We start from the raw sequence: 19,773 nt of genomic DNA, 5'->3' as shown, positions 1-19,773 counted from the left end.
TTTTAAAGCGAAATCAAACATGGATTTTAGTTCCTCATCATAAAATGCAAAAGGTGATTGACTGTCGCTGGGTATTCAAGACTAAATATAAAGCTGATGGCTCGTTTTTGAAGTGTAAAGCGCGACTGGTCGCAAAGGGCTTTCAACAAACTCCAGGTTTTGATTATAGCGAGACCTTTAGCCCAGTTGTTAAATCAACCACGGTACGTGTTGTTCTTACTCTTGCTGTGACCTTTAATTGGGAAGTTAGGCAACTGGATATTAATAACACTTTTCTCAATGGATTTTGGAAGAGGAAGTTCTTATGCATCAGCCTGAAGGATTTATCGACTCTCAAAAACCAAATCATGTGTGCAAGCTTATTAAAGCAATTTATGGCTTGAAACAAGCACCGCGTGCATGGTATGAAAGATTGCGACTTACTCTGTTGCAATGGGGATTTCAGAATGCTCGAAGTGATACTTCATTATTTATGCTTCGCACAAATGGATTAATGGTATTTATCTTAATTTATGTGGATGATATTCTTGTAACTGGCAATAATCCTTCTTATCTGAGGTCTTTTATTCAAAAACTCAATAGCTTGTTTTCCCTCAAAGACTTGGGTTCTATTCATTACTTTCTTGGCATAGAAGTGGCTCGTGACAACTCTGGAATGTTTTTGAATCAAGCAAAATATGTTCTTGATTTGTTAAAACGACATGATATGCTTGATGCTGCCCCTGTGTCTACACCCATGGTTAGTGGTCGACAGTTTTCAATTTCTGATGGTGAACCATTGACTGATCCCAATAAATATCGACAAGTTATTGGTGCTCTTCAATATTTAACAACTACTCGACCTGATATAGCCTTTTCTGTGAATAAGTTGAGTCAGTTTATGTCAAGCCCAACTTCTGTTCATTTTCACAGAGTAAAAAGTAAAAAGAATACTGAGGTATCTTAAGGGAACTTATAATCTTGGGTTGCACATTAAACCATTTTCTCAGCTACAATTAAATGCCTTTACAGATGCTGATTGGGCTACAAATGTGGATGATAGAAAGTCAATGGCAGGTTTTTGTATATACTTAGGAAATACTTTGATTGCCTGAGCATCTAGAAAACAAAGGGTTGTGTCAAGATCTAGCACTGAATCAGAGTATAGAGCTTTAGCAGACACCACTGCTGAAGTTAATTGGTTGTGTTCATTACTAGATGAATTGGGATGTGCACCTAAGTATCCTCCTACTGTTTGGTGTGACAATATCAGTACAAATGCTCTTGCTGCCAATCCTGTACAACATGCTAGAACTAAGCATATAGAAATTGATTTGCATTTTGTGAGAGATCAAGTTATGGCTGGTATCCTTCACGTTAGATACATTCCTTCTCATAATCAAATTGCAGACTGTTTTACCAAAGCTTTGGCCTCCACACAATTTTCAACCTTCAGGAACAAACTTGGGTTGTCAATAACCCCCTGCGTTTGAGGGAGAGTGTTAGGAAAATAATATGAGTCTTAATTATGTAATTAGTTATTTTGTAGATAAGGATGACTTTTGTACCTTGTATAGTTTCTCTCACTACGTGTCATTTATTCATTTGTTACCTTGTAACGGTTTTGCACAGACTTGTACTATTTATATCAATGGAAATGGCAGGCCAAGGCACCGCACTATTCAGAGCACTCTTCATTTCTTGTCTGATTCTTTTCTTCGCCTCCTTTGTTTGTTCTTCAAGTAACAATGCGTTGGGAAGTAACAAAGATGGATGGAGGGTTGCCACTTACAGGAGAAGAGACACGAAGATGAATGGAAGGTCACCGGCAAAGAGAGACAACAGCCAAAGATGTCACCGGCGAATGCAGAGAGAGTGCAAAGATTTCGTGCTCCAGCTCTTCTTCAGTCTACACATCAAGGACTAAAATGATAAAAATAAATCGATATCTTCCCTGAACATAAGAGATTAAAAATTACATTATCCTTTCTTTCAATGCACTTTAACTTCTTTCCATAATGATTTGAGGGTAATTTTTTTAAGTAATTATAAGCTGGCTTAGTCCTTGTAAATAACAGTTATTAACCTTGAGGTAGATGGTCAACAATGTGTTGGAATAATTAAATAAAAAATTAGTATAAATCTCACATGCAAAATAAATTAGTATAAATCTCTGGCTAAGTTATATGAAATGCACGAAGACGAAATTGACAATACGATAATCTGGAACTGTAGAAACAATCACTTTCCAATTACTGGGTACGAATTAGGATCTTAGCCTCTTGGCCAAAAAAAAAAAAAGTTTCTACTGTTTGACCAGAAGACATATCAAGCAGTTACTTGCCCAAGATAAATGAAAAATAAGTTTTGTCACTTCCTCTTGCATCATTAAGATGAATAAATTGTTTGGCAAAAAAAAAAGATGGCATATAAATTTTAATTAAGAAACAGAGATTAAATACCAGTTAGCGGATGTCCAAAAAGAAACAAAAATCAGTTATGTGCTTGTGAGTGAGAATTGTTAGAACAAAGAAATATACTTAATTCAATCATCAATCAATCAATATCATCATCTATATATATATATATATCTATAAATCTTGTAGAAAGCACTGATTGATCAAAATCTCTTTCATATTATTAGTTAATTAACCTTGATTAAATTTTAATTTTCTTATGTCATTGGTTCATTTTATTTATTATGTATCCCTTTTTTAAATTTCAAATGTAAAATTTGAATTTCATGAAAGCATTAACTCCATCAATTTCAGATTCTCCATTTATCTCAGCTGCTCTTTCGAATGCAACTTCCCATGAATTGGATTTAAGTATGTTTAAATTAAGTCACCACATTGCCAGTCTTGCAGGTAAATACTGGCTTATGGGGTTAACATTTCTCTCGAATAATGGTTGAGCTTTTTATTTTTCAAATTTCGTGATTGTGTTCGTCTAGAATTTGAAAGCAACACGAAGAAGGAGATGAACAAGGATTTTGGGTGAAGCAAGTTTTAAAACTTATATTTTTCCATTCCCAAGGAGCAGTTTCGGTATTGGATTTTTTGTTCCAGTAATGGATTTTGGCCCTTTTTTACGTCCCAAGACCAAGATTTGCATCATCTTTGTTTATTATTTGGGCACCATTAAAGTTTAAGAGTGTAAGTAAGATTTATGACTATTCTAATGCTTCAATATGGATATATCAATTGTATGGTGCCAGATAATTCATAACTTTAGATCATGTTGAAAACATTTTAGTTAGTGATTTTATAATTATAATGTTTTGTAATATATCATCTGAATCTGATGTTGGTTATCTACAGAATGCACTTTATGAGAGTATCTCAGCCAGTCCTCATAGAACTTTGGATGGTGAAGAAGTAGATTTTTTTTCTTTGTTCCAGTTCTTGATTCACGTATCATAACTCTTGCTGATAATGCCCCTCACTTGAGTCTGCATGTATATTTTTTCAGCTGTTGTCTATTTTTGCTAGCATGTATCTATCTGAAAATGTTTTCTGAAGGAACTAATCGTTACCTCAATCATTTGCTTTATTTTTAAGTATAGCCTTAAATATGTAGTCCCTACAAAATTTCAAGTTCATGACTAATAATGCAAACATGTTATGATTTCCAATTGTCTTCTTCTACAACTAACGCTTCTGCTTGTGGCTAGAATCTTGCAGGAAGTTGCTATGACAAATTTTCAATAATTATTGGCTATATACGCAATAATTTTGTATTAGTGAATTAAGAGAGTTTTTTGTTCATTGTAGAGAAGGTGCATAAAGAAAGTAGAACCTGTTAAAATTATTGCAAAGTTTGGTTTGAAGCCACCTCTGTATCCAATGGTAACCTTTATATGTTGTACTTTTACCTATCAATATTAATTGTCCCTTTAATTTTACTTGCACAACTTTCATCTGAGCATGTGATTGACATACTTCCACATGAGAACTTAGATTGACGCATCAAGCGAAATCAATCATTCAACTTATACGTACAAATCTTATATATTCAACCTGATTGGCCAACAAAAGATGTAATCTGATTGATTGATGGACTTTAGACTAATGTTAATATCATTCTCTCATCAATTGATTTTATTGAAAATTTCTCTTGATTGGTTAATAGGATTCAATTTATTTTCCTATTTCAAATTTTACATCCTCATCCATCATAGGATCATCAACGTTTGCAGCTTTCATGTTCTTGAGTCCCGCAATACAGACAGAGATTTTGTTCCCAATATTCTTTGTGTCTCTCAACACTGATAGAGATGAACCAAAAGATTAGAGAAGTGATTCAGGGTTTTATTTGAGTTTCATCATTTCTAGATTTTAGTTTCAAATTGCTCTTCATTCAACCATCAAAATCTTCATCTCCTATCCGTGGTCCATGAGTTTGAAGATTTCTTTTTACCATGTCTACTAAAACTAACTCCCTTTCTATTTTACTCTTCTGACATTCAATTTCTCTGCCTTCCTCTTGCTGTATTTCAATTTTTTGGTTTTGCCTCAATTTCAAAACCCACTCAATCAATTGCAGGGATTTAGAGTATAACAAATCCACTAATGAAGAATGATCTTGGCAATGGTTAGTATGAATTTTGATGTTTGATGATGCTGTACCAAGTCGATGGTGCTCAATTTCGAAATCTCTTTTTCGATGGGTGAACATAACCTTGTTTTTCTTTTCTTTTTTTATCATATTTGTATTCTTTTGTTTGTCGCTATGGTAATATTTCTTTCTTTCTTTCTTCTTTCTTTTTTTGCTCTCTATAGCCTTCTATCTTTAATTCATTTGTTTTGCATCAAATATTGTCCTTAGGTGGCACTCCTTTCTACTTTTAGGTTAATTCTTAAAGGAAAAGGGCCTAGCAGAGTTTAATGTGCCACCAGTGGTAGAGGAGTGACGGGAGTGGGGTTGTCATTTGTGCCAATTGCAAATGGAAGCAATATTGTTATGAGTGCTTAAAAAATGGTAATGAAAGCCAAGCTATTCATTTCGAGAGTTCTGGGTGTATGCTGCTTTGATATTTTGGGAATATTCAATTAATTAGGTTATGTAGGAAAATGTACTTTTCTTTTATGAAAGAAAATGACTTTCTTTTAATGTTGTAATAAGATAGCTTTACAAACATATGTTAGTATTTTTAGAAATCTCTTTCATTAGTCTTCGGTTTTTTTTTTCATCTACACCACCTAAAAGCAAACTTAGGTAATATAAAATTAGAGATGCAAAATTGTTAGATATATTCATGGGAGCACAGGATAATTAGATATATTCATCATCCATTTAATTGCTAATTCAACTTGAATTTCATGGGAATATTTTCAAAATTTGTGATAATTAGATATACAAAACTATGAAATATTTGGTCTATCTCATATTTATGGTGAGAAGTCAATTCCATAACTTATAAACCTGCCGGGATAATTAGATATATCCCTCCTTCTAGTTTGAATTTAAAGGCTCTTTAACTGTTATTTTACACTAACACAACAACATAATTCTATAATTTTTAGTTACATGAAATTTTTGTTCAAATTTTTTCAATTATAGGTATAAACATATATTTAAATTATTGATACAATTTCATTAAATACCTTCATATCAGTTAGAAACATTTATATCATTTTTTGTATAACATTACATGAAATATTTCTTTTACATTAAAACATTAGTTGTGACTATAAAATCTATTATTTCTTAACAGAACGTATTCAAATGCTTTTTTTAATAAAATAATGTTCATTCATTTTTTTAAATCTTAAAATTAAATACATATGCAAACAAATCTTTATTTTCCTCTAATAAGACAATACTATTACTTCAATTGAAATTTTGTAAATATTATTATCTATGTTACTTTTATAATTTTCTTATATCAAATTTGTACAACGCCCGGGATCCAGCCATTCGAGATGAAATGCAATGAAGCAATCATTGTCATTATCATAGCAATGAACAAGATTTGTTAGTGCCAAGTATGCAAAAGAAGAATGCATTGTAGTTGACGCATTTTTAAAATATATATATTAATAATTTATTGATATTAATATAATATATTTATTTTTTCTGCCTATATTTTAATTTTAAATTTTAAATACGGCCTTTTACAAATTTTAGGATTGATTAATTAGATGTCCTAAATAAGGAAAACATGCATTTTATTTATATTTTATTAAAATAACAATATGAAACTCAGAATTATTGAAAATGTAAAGAGAACTAAAATTTATTTATAATTAAAAGAAATAATTATTAAAATAACTAATAGTAGAAGGATACTCATGAATTTAGAGAAATAGTATGTCTTAATATCAATAATTATCAATAAATATTAATATATACTGCAAGGTATAATTAGTATAATTATCAATAATTATTAATATATACCTTCTAATAAATTATTAATATATACCTGCAAGAATACATAACACGACAAAATTTATTCTACTCTGATATAAAATGTCCTACTTTTATTAGAAAAGATTTTTGTCAATGAACTGATGATTCAATTAAGGGTTTGAATGAGATAGAAAATATCATTTGAAATTTGTTGGAATGCTCTCCCTTACATAGTTTTTCTCTGCTGTGGAACATTACAATCTTGAGGAGATTGGAATGACAGAAAAGATACATTAGATTCAGGAGAAAAAATTTTCACTTGGTAGTTTAAGGGAGTTTGAAATGGTAGTGATAAATCAGGAGTATCATACAATAAATGTTCTAATGAAAGTCCATCAAGGACAATCATGAATGTTTTCTATTACGGTGCTTTCAATAATGTCTTAAATTATGCAGGTATTTACTCCCCAAAAAAAAGTATTATGCAAGCATCGGCTAACGTGCTTTGTTGGTAATTCTTTTGTTTTCTTGTCTTGTGACCTTAATAATTATCCCTATAGGGTCAGGAAATAAAGACAAGATGTATATAAATAAAATATTTAAAAAAAATAAAAATGATTGAATAGAGAAACTTTTAAAAATTTAGCCATTTAAATATGTCAATGTCAATGACATCGATGATATTTATTTTAAATTTCTTCATTCCAACACGTGCAACACACGGGAAAACTATCTAGTTATTTATTATTTACCATTGGCTAATAAATAGTACTTATTAGGTTGAAAAATGGAACCAAAAATAGAGATCTCCCTAGTATAGTTAAAGGAAGGATAAAAATAATGAACAGTAGAGAAGCAGAGAGGAAAATAAAATAATAGAGGGCTTTATTCTAAAGAGTATTTTTTAAATTATTCTAAATAACATACATTTTCATTAAATATAAATGAACTACTATCATGGAATCCATATCTCACTCTTAACCCCTAGGGATGAACTTATTTATTTAAAATTAGACCCGACAAAATCTAAGTTTACATAACAGGACCAAAAACTATATTGAAATTAATTTCATAGGAAATGACCAAAATGCCTGCTATTATTTAAAAAAAAGGGAAAAAAATCATCAGCCATTGTTGCTAAAACACTATCAACAATGGCCAAAGCCTCGCTAGTGACGGCAACCACTGAAACTTAGCTGCTAGCTGAACCACCACTAATGGTGGCTAGAGAATTAAATTCTCTAAAGGTGGCTAGAGAGGGCTTGAACCTATGACCCCTTGACTCATCAAAAAGTTAATAACACCAAGCAATTGAACTTCTTTAATCATATAATGCATAAATGTGTGTGTGTATTAACGAACCTTATTTTCAAAGATTATTACATTATTTGTAATTGCATAACTTTACTTATTAATTTTTTAATATAATTTTTAATACTTAACTTTATTTGTTAAATCTATGACTCCCTCAATTGAATTACATTGTTTGTTAATCGCGAGAAAAAATTTTCACTTGGTAGTTTAAGGGGAGTTTGAAAAATGGTAGTGATAAATTTCAGGAGTATCATACAATAAATGTTCTAATGAAAGTCCATCAAGGACAATCATGAATGTTTTCTATTACGGTGCTTTCAATAATGTCTTAAATTATGCAGGTATTTACTCCCCAAAAAAAAGTATTATGCAAGCATCGGCTAACGTGCTTTGCTGGTAATTCTTTTGTTTTCTTGTCTTGTGACCTTAATAATTATCCCTATAGGGTCAGGAAATAAAGACAAGATGTATATAAATAAAATATTTAAAGAAAAATAAAAATGATTGAATAGAGAAACTTTTAAAAATTTAGCCATTTTAAATATGTCAATGTCAATGACATCGATGATATTTATTTTAAATTTCTTCATTCCAACACGTGCAACACACGGAAAACTATCTAGTTATTTATTATTTACCATTGGCTAATAAATAGTACTTATTAGGGTTGAAAAATGGAACCAAAAATAGAGATCTCCCTAGTATAGTTAAAGGAAGGATAAAAATAATGAAACAGTAGAGAAAAAAGAGAAGGAAAATAAAATAATAGAGGGCTTTATTCTAAAGAGTATTTTTTAAATTATTCTAAATAAATACATTTTCATTAAATATAAATGAACTACTATCATGGAATCCATATCTCACTCTTAACCCCTAGGGATGTAACTTATTTATAAATTAGACCCGACAAATCTAAGTTTACATAACAGGACCAAAAACTATATTGAAATTAATTTCATAGGAAATGACCAAAATGCCTGCTATTTATTTAAAAAAAAGGGAAAAAATCATCAGCCATTGTTGCTAAAACACTATCAACAATGGCCAAAGCCTCGCTAGTGACGGCAACCACTGAAACTTTAGCTGCTAGCTGAACCACCACTAATGGTGGCTAGAGAATTAAATTCTCTAAAGGTGGCTAGAGAGGGCTTGAACCTATGACCCCTTGACTCATCAAAAAGTTAATAACCACCAAGCAATTGAACTTCTTTAATCATATAATGCATAAATGTGTGTGTGTATTAACGAACCTTATTTTCAAAGATTATTACATTATTTGTTAATTGCATAACTTTACTTATTAATTTTTTAATATAATTTTTAATTACTTAACTTTATTTGTTAAATCTATGACTCCCTCAATTGAATTACATTGTTTGTTAATCGCGTAATTTTACTTGTTAATTCCTTAACGAGACTTGTTAACTACTTAGCTTTTCTTGTTAAATTTATGACCCCTTTAAATGAATTACATTACTTGTTAATCATGTAATTTTACTTGTTAATCCCTCAACTAGACTTATTAACTATTTAACTTTACTTGTGAACCCATGACTCATTAAACTCAACTGTGTTATGTAACATCATGAATTTTCAATCCTTAATTTAATAATGAATTAATCAAGTTTAATTAAGTAAAATTGATGTAGGAAATGGTCACAAAGGATTAAGAGACCTTTTGGGCTTAGTAATAACCTTATAATGTGGGTATAAGATTGAGGGTGGGCCACATAGCCCTAAAAGAAAGAGAAAATGGAGGTGTGTGGTTTTGTGCCATGCACTGTAGCTTGTACATGGCTCACCGCAGTGCAACAAACTCGAGAAGAGAGAAAGAACCTCTCTGTATCATCTGTCGTGGCACATAATCACATAAGGGCATATACAAGGCTTTTTGTGCCACATGCTCAACGTAGTCACAATGCGCCATAACACATAGCTAAAATTTTGCAAAAAATAGGAGTGTCAGTTTATAAAATCAAAAGTGGAGTGTGAGAGAAATGAAAAGGATGAAGAGGACTGTAACACTTAACCACCAAAACCATTTATTAGTCATCACTAGGCTAAATTTCCAATTTATATAATTTTTAATCAATTAAAAACCTTTACTTAGTGCCACCAACTTTCACCATTAGCCCTTATAATGAAAACTAAACCTTAATTTAAATCTTATTGGGCTCAAATAGCAAAATTATAACTAAATCAATAAGCTTAAACAATTGAAGAGCAAAAACCCAATTTCTCAGGATTTATTTTGTGCCTAAAACACCTCTTTTCATCCAATTATCCATTCAAAACATTAGATCACTATATAGAAACTCAAAACATGCTCCTTAGGATCCAAAGAAACAAAAGCTTACAAGAATAAAGCCTTTGAGATCAAAATCCAAAAATCTCCTCTTCCAAAAATTGAAGAAAATCTAGAGAAAGAGAAGAGGATTGAAGTAGGAAGTTTACCTATCGTGTAGCCGAGCTCGCAACGGTCGCAAAGACTCCTAGACCCAAGCCTAACTCCCTCCCTTTCTCTTCTCTTCTTCCTCTCTCCCTCTCGTGCGTTTCCTTTCCTTTCCTTTCTCTGCGTTTCTGCGTCTGTTTTCCCCTTATAAAAGCTGATCTAAAAGTTTGGAGAAAATTACAAGAAATGGCCCAACATTTTTTATTATTGCACAAAAGCCTAAGTCATTTTGGTAATTTTTCCCATAGTTAAAAATCAAATAAAACCAAACTTTTGCTTAGTAAAATTTAAACTCTGGGCCTCTATTAAATTATTCTAAATTTTAATTTAATTATAGATATTTTATTTTATTTTTTTAAAATAAATTTGAGTCTTAAAATTTTTAGGATGTTATAAGGACTCTGCTAAGGCTTCAATTTCAAGAAGGTTAGATACATTTTGAAGCTATAAAAACCTTAAGAATAAGTATCCTAACCTCTTATTCTCCCTTCCCAACCCATTTTCTTAAATCTTTTTAGTCAGGGTTTGATAATGGGAGATTATTTTTTATTCATATAGGTTTTGGGTCTGAACCTATTAACTCATATAGAGTTAATGAAAGTTTTTTTGAGCAATTAAACCAAAAAATTATGAGTTTTGATATTAATAATAGTTAGGAGCCATTAATGTCTAAAAAATGAGTAATAAATGTGGATTAGGAGATTGTTGGAAGACATTAATGATCCTAAAAACATTTAATGAAGACTAAAGAAGAGTTAACATACTCAACAGGTAAACTTAAGTGTGAGAAATAAGAACTTTGAGTATTTTAAAACTGAAAAATGAAAGTTGAAAATGTATATTTGGTAATATTGATGAGTTTGAAACTTGATTAATTGTAAATTAATCATCCAAGTATTATTTTAGCTTGAGAAGCAAGCTTGAAAGCAAGTTGTTGAGGGGTAAACCTAGGGGTGAAGCCAGAAATTTTTATTAAGGAGAGCCAAGATGACAAAGTATATATTATAATTAAAGGTAAGTTATATATATATATATATATATATATCACCGACATAATATAAATATTTTAACATATATATTTATATTTAATTTTACATGTATATAACAATATACATATATATATATATATATTAAGTTTTTCCTGTTGATTTTTCATGGTATAAAAATTATTAGTCATTATGTCTATAATAAATATATTTAGCAATTTCTCTCTCAATATAAGTTATCATTAAATTGGTAAAAATTTTATCATCTCTATGGGTATTAAATGATTTAAATATATCATTAAAATTTAAAGTTCTGTTCAATATAATAAGCTTTATTACTTGCTTATTGAATTTACTATTTAATTCTTTCAATTGATAATCGTAGTAAATAAATATATCAACACATTAATAATGCTCAATTGTCATAAAATCTTTATACCAATAAGATCGAATTATATTAAAGTAAAAACTATTCATATCATAAATTTTAATAGCTTGATTATTAAAAAAGTAATTTTTTCTAGAAGAATATATTCACCAAATCTCATAACTTTTGGATGAATGATTTTATGATAGATATTAAATACATAGCATTTAATATATTTTAAAATTTTTATTATAATTCTTAACAAAATTTGTTAATAATAATTTTCATAATTTCTTTCATTAAATATAAAATAAAAGCAAAATAAGATGATATTAATACTTTAAGAACATGTATAACATTATCTTGTTGAAAATAAGTAGATCCTATGACAACTATATCTTTAAGCTACTCAAATAGTTACTATATACATATGTAAAAGATTACATATATAATTGAAATGAGAATTTCATCTAGTGTTTCATAACTTTCATAATGTGCCAACTTATAAGAGCTGAAAAATATATAACTGCTACATTTTACTAAAAAAAATTAAAAAGTTAAGTGGGGCTATGGCCCCTACCGGTCCCCCTCTCTCTACCCCTAAGTAAATGTAAACATTTAACCTTTTAAAGATTTGAGCTAATTAGGAGAAATCTATCTTGGATAGTTGTTTGTTAATTATATTATAAAGTGAAAATGAGTTTATTTGCATGTACAATTGAAATTGCTAATGTCAAAGCATGCTATAAACTATATGATAATGTATTAACCTTATTTTGAATTGACATGTGGAGTGGAATTTGAAATGATTTTCAAACTAAAAATCTGTATTAGAATGAAAAGTGCATATTATGTGATGTGATGATAGTGTGATTGTATTAGCATGAGAATAATACATGTATGGCTAAATGAGAATTTGAAACGTGCTATGAAATTGAGAATTAAAATACAGAATGTTTGTAAAAATAATATTAAGGTCACTTAGGTAGCATAATATTGTAAACCCAATATATTGCCGTCAAGTAAATTGAATTGTGAAATGAGTGAGCATAAAACATTACATAATCATTTGGTGAGAGTTCGCCTAAAGAGAGGAGTAAATAAAATCTATATGATATTTTATGGCTACCTTTTGATGAACGAAGGTTAGCCTTATACCATTGTTTGCCAAAGGACTATCACATAATTTGTCAAGGACTAAAACCTAGCCATATTCATCTGTTTATTTAGGAGATTAGCATAGGGTATATGACACATCAGAGATTTAAGAGTAGGGAAAGCCATGATTTGAGAGTGAATTCTATGATCTTTAGCTAGATCATACCTTACAATTAGTGAGCTTGGGTAATTCAATTATGTGGACAGAGCTCTGATTGATATTGTAGCCTATGATTTCAGTCAGAAGATATAAGGAGGATATAAGAAGAAATTGATCATGCATATTTATATCTGACATATCACATGGTTATTAGGTTTATGGCAAGCTGTGATAGTTGAGTGTGCCATTATCACATGGTTATCTATATTATGGTTATATGCATCATTATTATTGATTGGACTGTTGTCACATGGTCATCTGTATTGTAGCAATGCGTCTTGCGATATGAACATGTTAAAAATGAAAAGAGTTAAATTGTGAAATTACAACCTATATTTATGTAATCTCAAATGTTTGAGTATTTGACTCTCAATTATGTATTTTAAATCAATTGGTATGTAATTGTATAAGGTAGATATACATTGGTTATGGAGTGGTTGTACTCCACCTTTTCTTTCAATATTTTACATGCTCTAGCTTCGATGTGGATAGGGAACAAGCTCCAGAGGCTTAGAAATCTAAAATTCCTATTACCAAGCCTCTTAACTTTATTTATTTTGGTGTAATATATAACATATAGCCTCTTAGGATGCGTTTATGTTTACACTTGCACTATGTTGTTACTTATAATTGTGAAAGGTATTTTAAGCCCTAGTATGTTGTATGTAAGTTGTTAAAGTATTAATAGAGTTAAAATACTAGTACAAATATAGGAATGTTGATTTGATCACAATTGTGAATATTAATTAAAAAAAATACAATGCCAAAACATCCTCCTTTTTGTTTTTGGTGATAAAGGGATTGATGAGTGAAAATGTGATATTGTTGAGTATATTTACATGTGGTGTGTTGTACAGTTAGTCCTCACTCCTTTGAGTATGTTTTGGATGTTAGAAATTTCTTTTAACACATATATGGGGGTTTTGGACATCCTTAAGTTATGAAAATATGTATAGGTATGCATATTTTTTGTGTGATATAATTTGAAAGTAAAACCCATGATATTAGCTAGTTTATAAAAAGAGTTTCTGTATGCACTTAGATCACCTCATTCGGATATTGGATGAAGAAATATAGTATGTTGGAAGTTGCCTCAAGTTGCTGCTTGATATATGCAGCACGCTACGGTGCAGGAGTGTGTAGCACAAAGAGGGACAATCATGGTGTATGTGCACATACCGCGATGCGTTGCTCTCTTTTTTATTTCTTGATATCTTCCAACTAATTTTTGAGTCCTTTTCACTCTCATGAGATATCCTATGTTTTCAAAATATTATTTGACTCTCATTAAAAGTTTGTTAAATGATTTTGAAAAATTTTAAACTATAAAAACTTCGGATCGCATTTCTACAAATTACAAACTTGGCAATTTAAAGGAACTTGACCTATGATTACCTCGAACTTAGTGATAATTGTGATTAAGTGATTGGATATTTTACACATTACTTATTAATTTCTCAGCTTTACTTGTCGATTCCATAGTATTTGTTAATTTCATAACTTGATTTATTAATACTATGAAAAGACTTGTTTAATCCATTGATTTGAAAAGTAACTAAATTACTTGTTAATTACGTAATTTTGTTTGTTAATTCCTCAATATTACTTGTTAATTACTTAAATTTACTTACGAAATCTGTCACTCCCTAAACTAAATTACATTATTTGTTAATTGTGTAACTTTATATATTAATTTCTTAACAGGACTTGTTAACTACTTAACTTTACTTATTAAATCTATGACTCCCTCAACTAAATTGCATTGCTTATTAATTGTGTAATTTTACTTGTTAATTCTTCAACAAGACTTGTTAGTTACCTAACTTTACTTGTATTAATAAGTCCACTTCTTGTCATAATAATTGAGGTTTAGAAATAGAATTTATTATATATATAATTTTTCACAAATTTAACAAATGGAGTCAAGTAATTAACAAGTTCTGTTGGTGAATTAACAAGAAAAATTACACAATTAACAAACGAACTTAACAAGTAAAGTTAAATAATTGGTAAGTCTTGTTGAGGAACTAACAAGTAAAATTATGTGATTAACAAGTAATGTAATTCAGTTAAATGAGTCATAAATTTAATAAGTAAAGTTAAATAATTGATAAGTTCTATTAAGAAATTAACAAGTTATGTGATTAACAAGTAATGTATTTCAATTGAGGAAGTCGCAGATTTAATAAGTAAAGTTAAATAGTTAACAAGTCCTGTTAAGTAATTAACAAGTAAAGTTACATGATTAACAAGAAATATAATTTAGTTGAGGGATTCACAAATTCAACAAGTAAAGTTGAGTAGTTAATAAATCTTGTTAGGACAAATAAATTTACGTAATTAATAAGTAACATAGTCCAATTGAGAGAGTCACATATTTAACAAATAAAGTTAAGCAATTGACAAGTCTTATTTATGAATTAACAAGTAACATGGTTCAATTGATGTATTCACAAATTTAACAAGTAAAGTTAAGTAGTTTACAAGTCCTATTAAGAAATGAACAAGTAAAGTTACATTTTTAATAAACAATGCAAGTTAGTTGAGGAAGTCATGGATTTAACAAGTAAATTTAAGTAATTTATAAGTCCTATTAAGTGACAAGTATGGTCACTTGCCTCTAAAAATAATTTTAAGCTAACCCTATTGCAACAAAGGGTCAGCTTAGGTCATCTCCTAATAGAAGTTTTCACTACTTCAATTATGGAAGTTGTTTAAGTGAATTAAGTTAAATTCTAAATGTTTAAGATTCAATTTGATAACTATAACTATTAAACTAAGGAAAAAAATAGGGGTATAACTAGGTGTTTGGGAATCAAGTATGAATGGATAGGTTTTTAGAGCTTAATTTAGGCAAAATTCCTTACCACTTAAGTCATTAACTAAGAATTATGCACTTACTAGTCAAAAGTGCAACTAAGTTCAATTAAACCTCATTAGCTTTAGCTAATAACCTAAGATTAGTCTTAAATTAAGTAAGCAAATCCATGGTCATCACCAAAATGAAGACTTTAAGTATGTTTTTATCTCATTAAGGCATGACTCTCTCTCTCTCTCTCAAGGTACTCAAGCATTACAAGATTATGTTACATAAGAGCAAGGCTAGAAATCAATCCACATGATTATGTAAGACTAATTCCAAGCAAATTTACACCAATAAATCACAAGATTATCATCAACATGGCAGCATTAAGAAGAGAGTCAAAACCATAAAAAAAATTAAAATAAGTCATCTTCCATTATAACAATAGTGTAATATCCAAGAAAATTTAACTTAAAAATAATTGATTAATTAAGGATAAATCAAACAATTGAAAGTTAACTTGGACTAAAAAATAAGAATAATAATGTATGAATGGCCAATGGATATATTGAATCATAATTAAGGCTTAAAGTTAGATCCTTGATGGCATCGGGCCATATTTGGGCTCAATTAGATGCACAGTGTTTGAAACCTAAAATTTTGATCTTTAGTTGTAGACAAAAGTCAATTTTTAAGTTTTTAAATTCACTTTTCAGCTCACAAAATTAGAGTTTTGAGTAAGAGTTTGAAGGTAAATGAAGAGGACCCTGCTAAGATTTGTCGTAGACATCAAATTGAGTCTATTTGGAGCTTTTAATCACTTGGGTAAGTACTTATAACCTCTCCTCTTCCTCTCTTGTCCATTTTTACTATGGTTTCTAGGTAGTTTTTTGAGAATTCAAAAATGAGTTGTGAGTTTGCCTAAAATTCTAACTCTAATGGGATTAATAACAGTTTATTTAAGTTTTTAACATTTAGGTTATGATGTTATTAATGTTTTCAGATTTCAAAGTGGGTTTAGAGTAAACCCTGGAGCTAAATAGTTAAGCTGGGGAAGTTATGAGTTATTAATAGTGTTGATTAGACTAATAAAAGTTTAAGTAAACTAATGAAATCTAAAAATAGATTTGGTTATAAGTAGATGACTATAATGAAATTTTTAGGTTTAGACTTTGATTGGAGTTAATTAAGAATAATTAATCATTAATGACTATTGGTGTATTTAATTGTAAATTGAACATTGTTGATTTTATTGAGCTTATTGGAGGCTCCATTTAATATTCACCGATACTCTTAGCTGGTAAACTAAGAGTTGAGGTAACCAAGAATTTTAATTATTGTATATCATAGTGTTTGTAACTATAAGTTATGCTAAGTTATCATTGTCTTGAGATGGGTAACATAGACATTTTGGTTTATATATTGACTTTGAGTTAATGTTATGCGATAAACAAGCCTAATAGTAATAAAAATGCTTTATAGCTATATGATAACTTACAAGTTTGGTTTATAAATGTATTAAGTTATTGACATATGCATGAATATATATTTGCATGATCATGATGGATGGGAGTTCACCCTAGAACAATAAAAAATTAGAATGGTAAATCAACGTGGTGTGACCTTCACTAAGTTTGCCCACAGTAGTTGGCATATATCATTATTATATGTGCCTAGTATTGCCAACGACCTATTGGTATAGCACGGGTCAGGTATGATTCACTAATCTTGGATTGAATGGTGTGGGTTAGGCACTTATGACACATCCTAAAATTTGAGTAAGGAGAACCTATGATCTAAAAGTGAGTACGGGGAGTCTTTGGTCAGGTGACCCCTCACAATTGGAGTGTAGGGCTAATCCAGTCACACAAACTAGACCTATATGAGTTGTTAACCCATAGGTTCAGTTAGAAGATATAAAGGGGGATATAAGGTGGTTGCATTGATCATGTGACATATTATCTTGTGTGATAATGTGATTAATGTGTGATTGACTTATGTGATATAACTTGCCTATTTGTTTATATGTGTCATACTTTAATATATTTTAATTAAATTTTTTGGTTACTGAGATTGTTTAATTTCACTCTCGTTTGATAATATTTTTACAAGAGACAATAAGGATAAGGAAAAGGGGAAGGCATCGATGCCACAGAACTAGAGCTTATATTGTAAAGTCTCTAGTTAATCTATATGTAATTGACATTATTTTGCCAACACTAGAGTTTTTTATATTGATTTATGTTTATTTGAAGTTCACTTGTAATGGTAGCATTAAACTTTGATTTTAGGCATTTTTGAATTGTTTTAGCTATAGTAGGGTCCTAACCCTTAAATTGACTATGGTAGTGGGCCAAGATAGTTTGAACAAGTATATTTTAACAAGTGAAATGAGTTTTACATGTGTTGAGTAATTATTTAACTTGAATGCAAAAAATTACATTTTTACCCTTGCATTATGTCTCTTATAGAGGCTGAGCGGTCAATTCTTGTATTAAGAGTTGTTTGATACTTTTAACTATCTAAACAAGTGTATTAGGACTTATTAAGTGTGGTTCAAGTCTTATGTGGGCTAATGGCTTATAATTTGAGATTTAGACACTTGGGTGATAGTCTAAAGACAAAAATGTGAAGTTTCAATTTCGAGTGTCCAAATTCTTCATTGGATATTGGATTGATATAAAACCAAAACCATTTACTAGATTATGAAATTTTTAATGTGTTGAATCACCTTGATCAAAGGTTTGAGTCAAAAGTTATACACGTCGGAAGCTATTATGAAAAATGCTGTCATGAAGTCTTAGCCGTAGCCAAAGGGTGGCCGAGAGAATTTGGTCATAGCCAAAAAGAAATTGACTGTAGCCAAGTCTTTACTAGAAGTGTTGGCCGCGGCTTATTATGCTTTAGCTATAGCCAAGTACTACTGTTAAGCAAAAATGACCATTTTTTACTATATTTTGACTTGTTTTCAACTCTAATTAATATTCATACTTTTCAAATACTTTTTACTTTAATTTATAATGTTTAAATAACCTCTTAAACTTAATTTTGAGATTAAATAATTAATGATATCTCATGAGTTTTTATATGGCCAAGGTTAATCTTTTTCTTTCCATGATATCTCTTATTATTGATTTAATTAGTTGGAATTATCATGGAAGCTTTACCTTAAGGTTAATTTTTATGCTAGTTATGTGTTTAATTAATAGAGATATTACAAATAGCCTACTTAAATTAGAGTCCAAGCCAATCACAATGTAACCTAAATCTAGAATTACAAAATGAAGTAAAATTAAAGAGCTAGGTCAAATTAATCCTTAGCTAAAGATGAAAGTGTAGAACCATGGCTCCTCCTCCTTCATTCTCCCTCTAGAAACCAAGAATGCCTTAGCCTTCAAGTTATGTAGAAGTCTCCTTCAAGTTCTTGAGCTGATCGAAATGCTCTATGACTTTAAGTAAAGATTAAGGCTTTAGATAGAAGATCAAATGATAGGAATGTATAGAGCATGATGAGAGGAGAAGAATGGTTATAGTTTTGTGAGGATCTAATGGTTGAATGTGGAGATGGATTGAGAGAATTCTAGAAAGAAGGAGGAAAAAATGAAGAACCCTAAGAACTAGAGAGAGAAAATAAAAGATGAAATGAAGAAGATGAATGATTAGTGAATGAATCTAAAAATATAGTGTAAGGGACATGCACCTTGGTTTCTAATCAAATTACCTCTCAAAATTAATTCTAAAATGAAATTAAAAGGGTTAGGGAGCTTCACACTATGTGCACATGCCTTGAAGTAGAGCTGTACAAAGGATATGACGGCATTGAACTTTGGCCTAATCCTAAGTCCAGTCTCTTTCACGAAAAGGACTGGATTAGGCAACCCGTAATCCGGTCTTGTCCAATGATAACCCGAAGATTAATAGGACAGGACTTGATTTATAAAATTGGGAGACTAGTCTTGTTAGTTTAGTACTTACTTAGCTTTTTTTCCTTTTTTCTCTATGAGAGGCAATAATCTATTTCAACTAAATAAACTCAATTAAGATAGTAAAAATACTTATAATAATAATAATAATAATAATAATAATAAATCCATAATAATTTGCAACAACAAAAAAAATATTTCTATTATAGTCCAAATGATTTAAATTTATAACTTTAACAAAAACAGTATTCAACAAACTTCAACAACACTACATTATAAC

The sequence above is a fragment of the Prosopis cineraria genome, unplaced genomic scaffold, assembly GCF_029017545.1.
Source record: "Prosopis cineraria cultivar Desert tree isolate PC_DT_omini unplaced genomic scaffold, ASM2901754v1 PC4, whole genome shotgun sequence".
NCBI lineage: Eukaryota > Viridiplantae > Streptophyta > Magnoliopsida > Fabales > Fabaceae > Prosopis > Prosopis cineraria.
The sequence above is the reverse complement of the archived record's forward strand: the minus strand, read 5'-3'. Positions refer to the sequence as shown.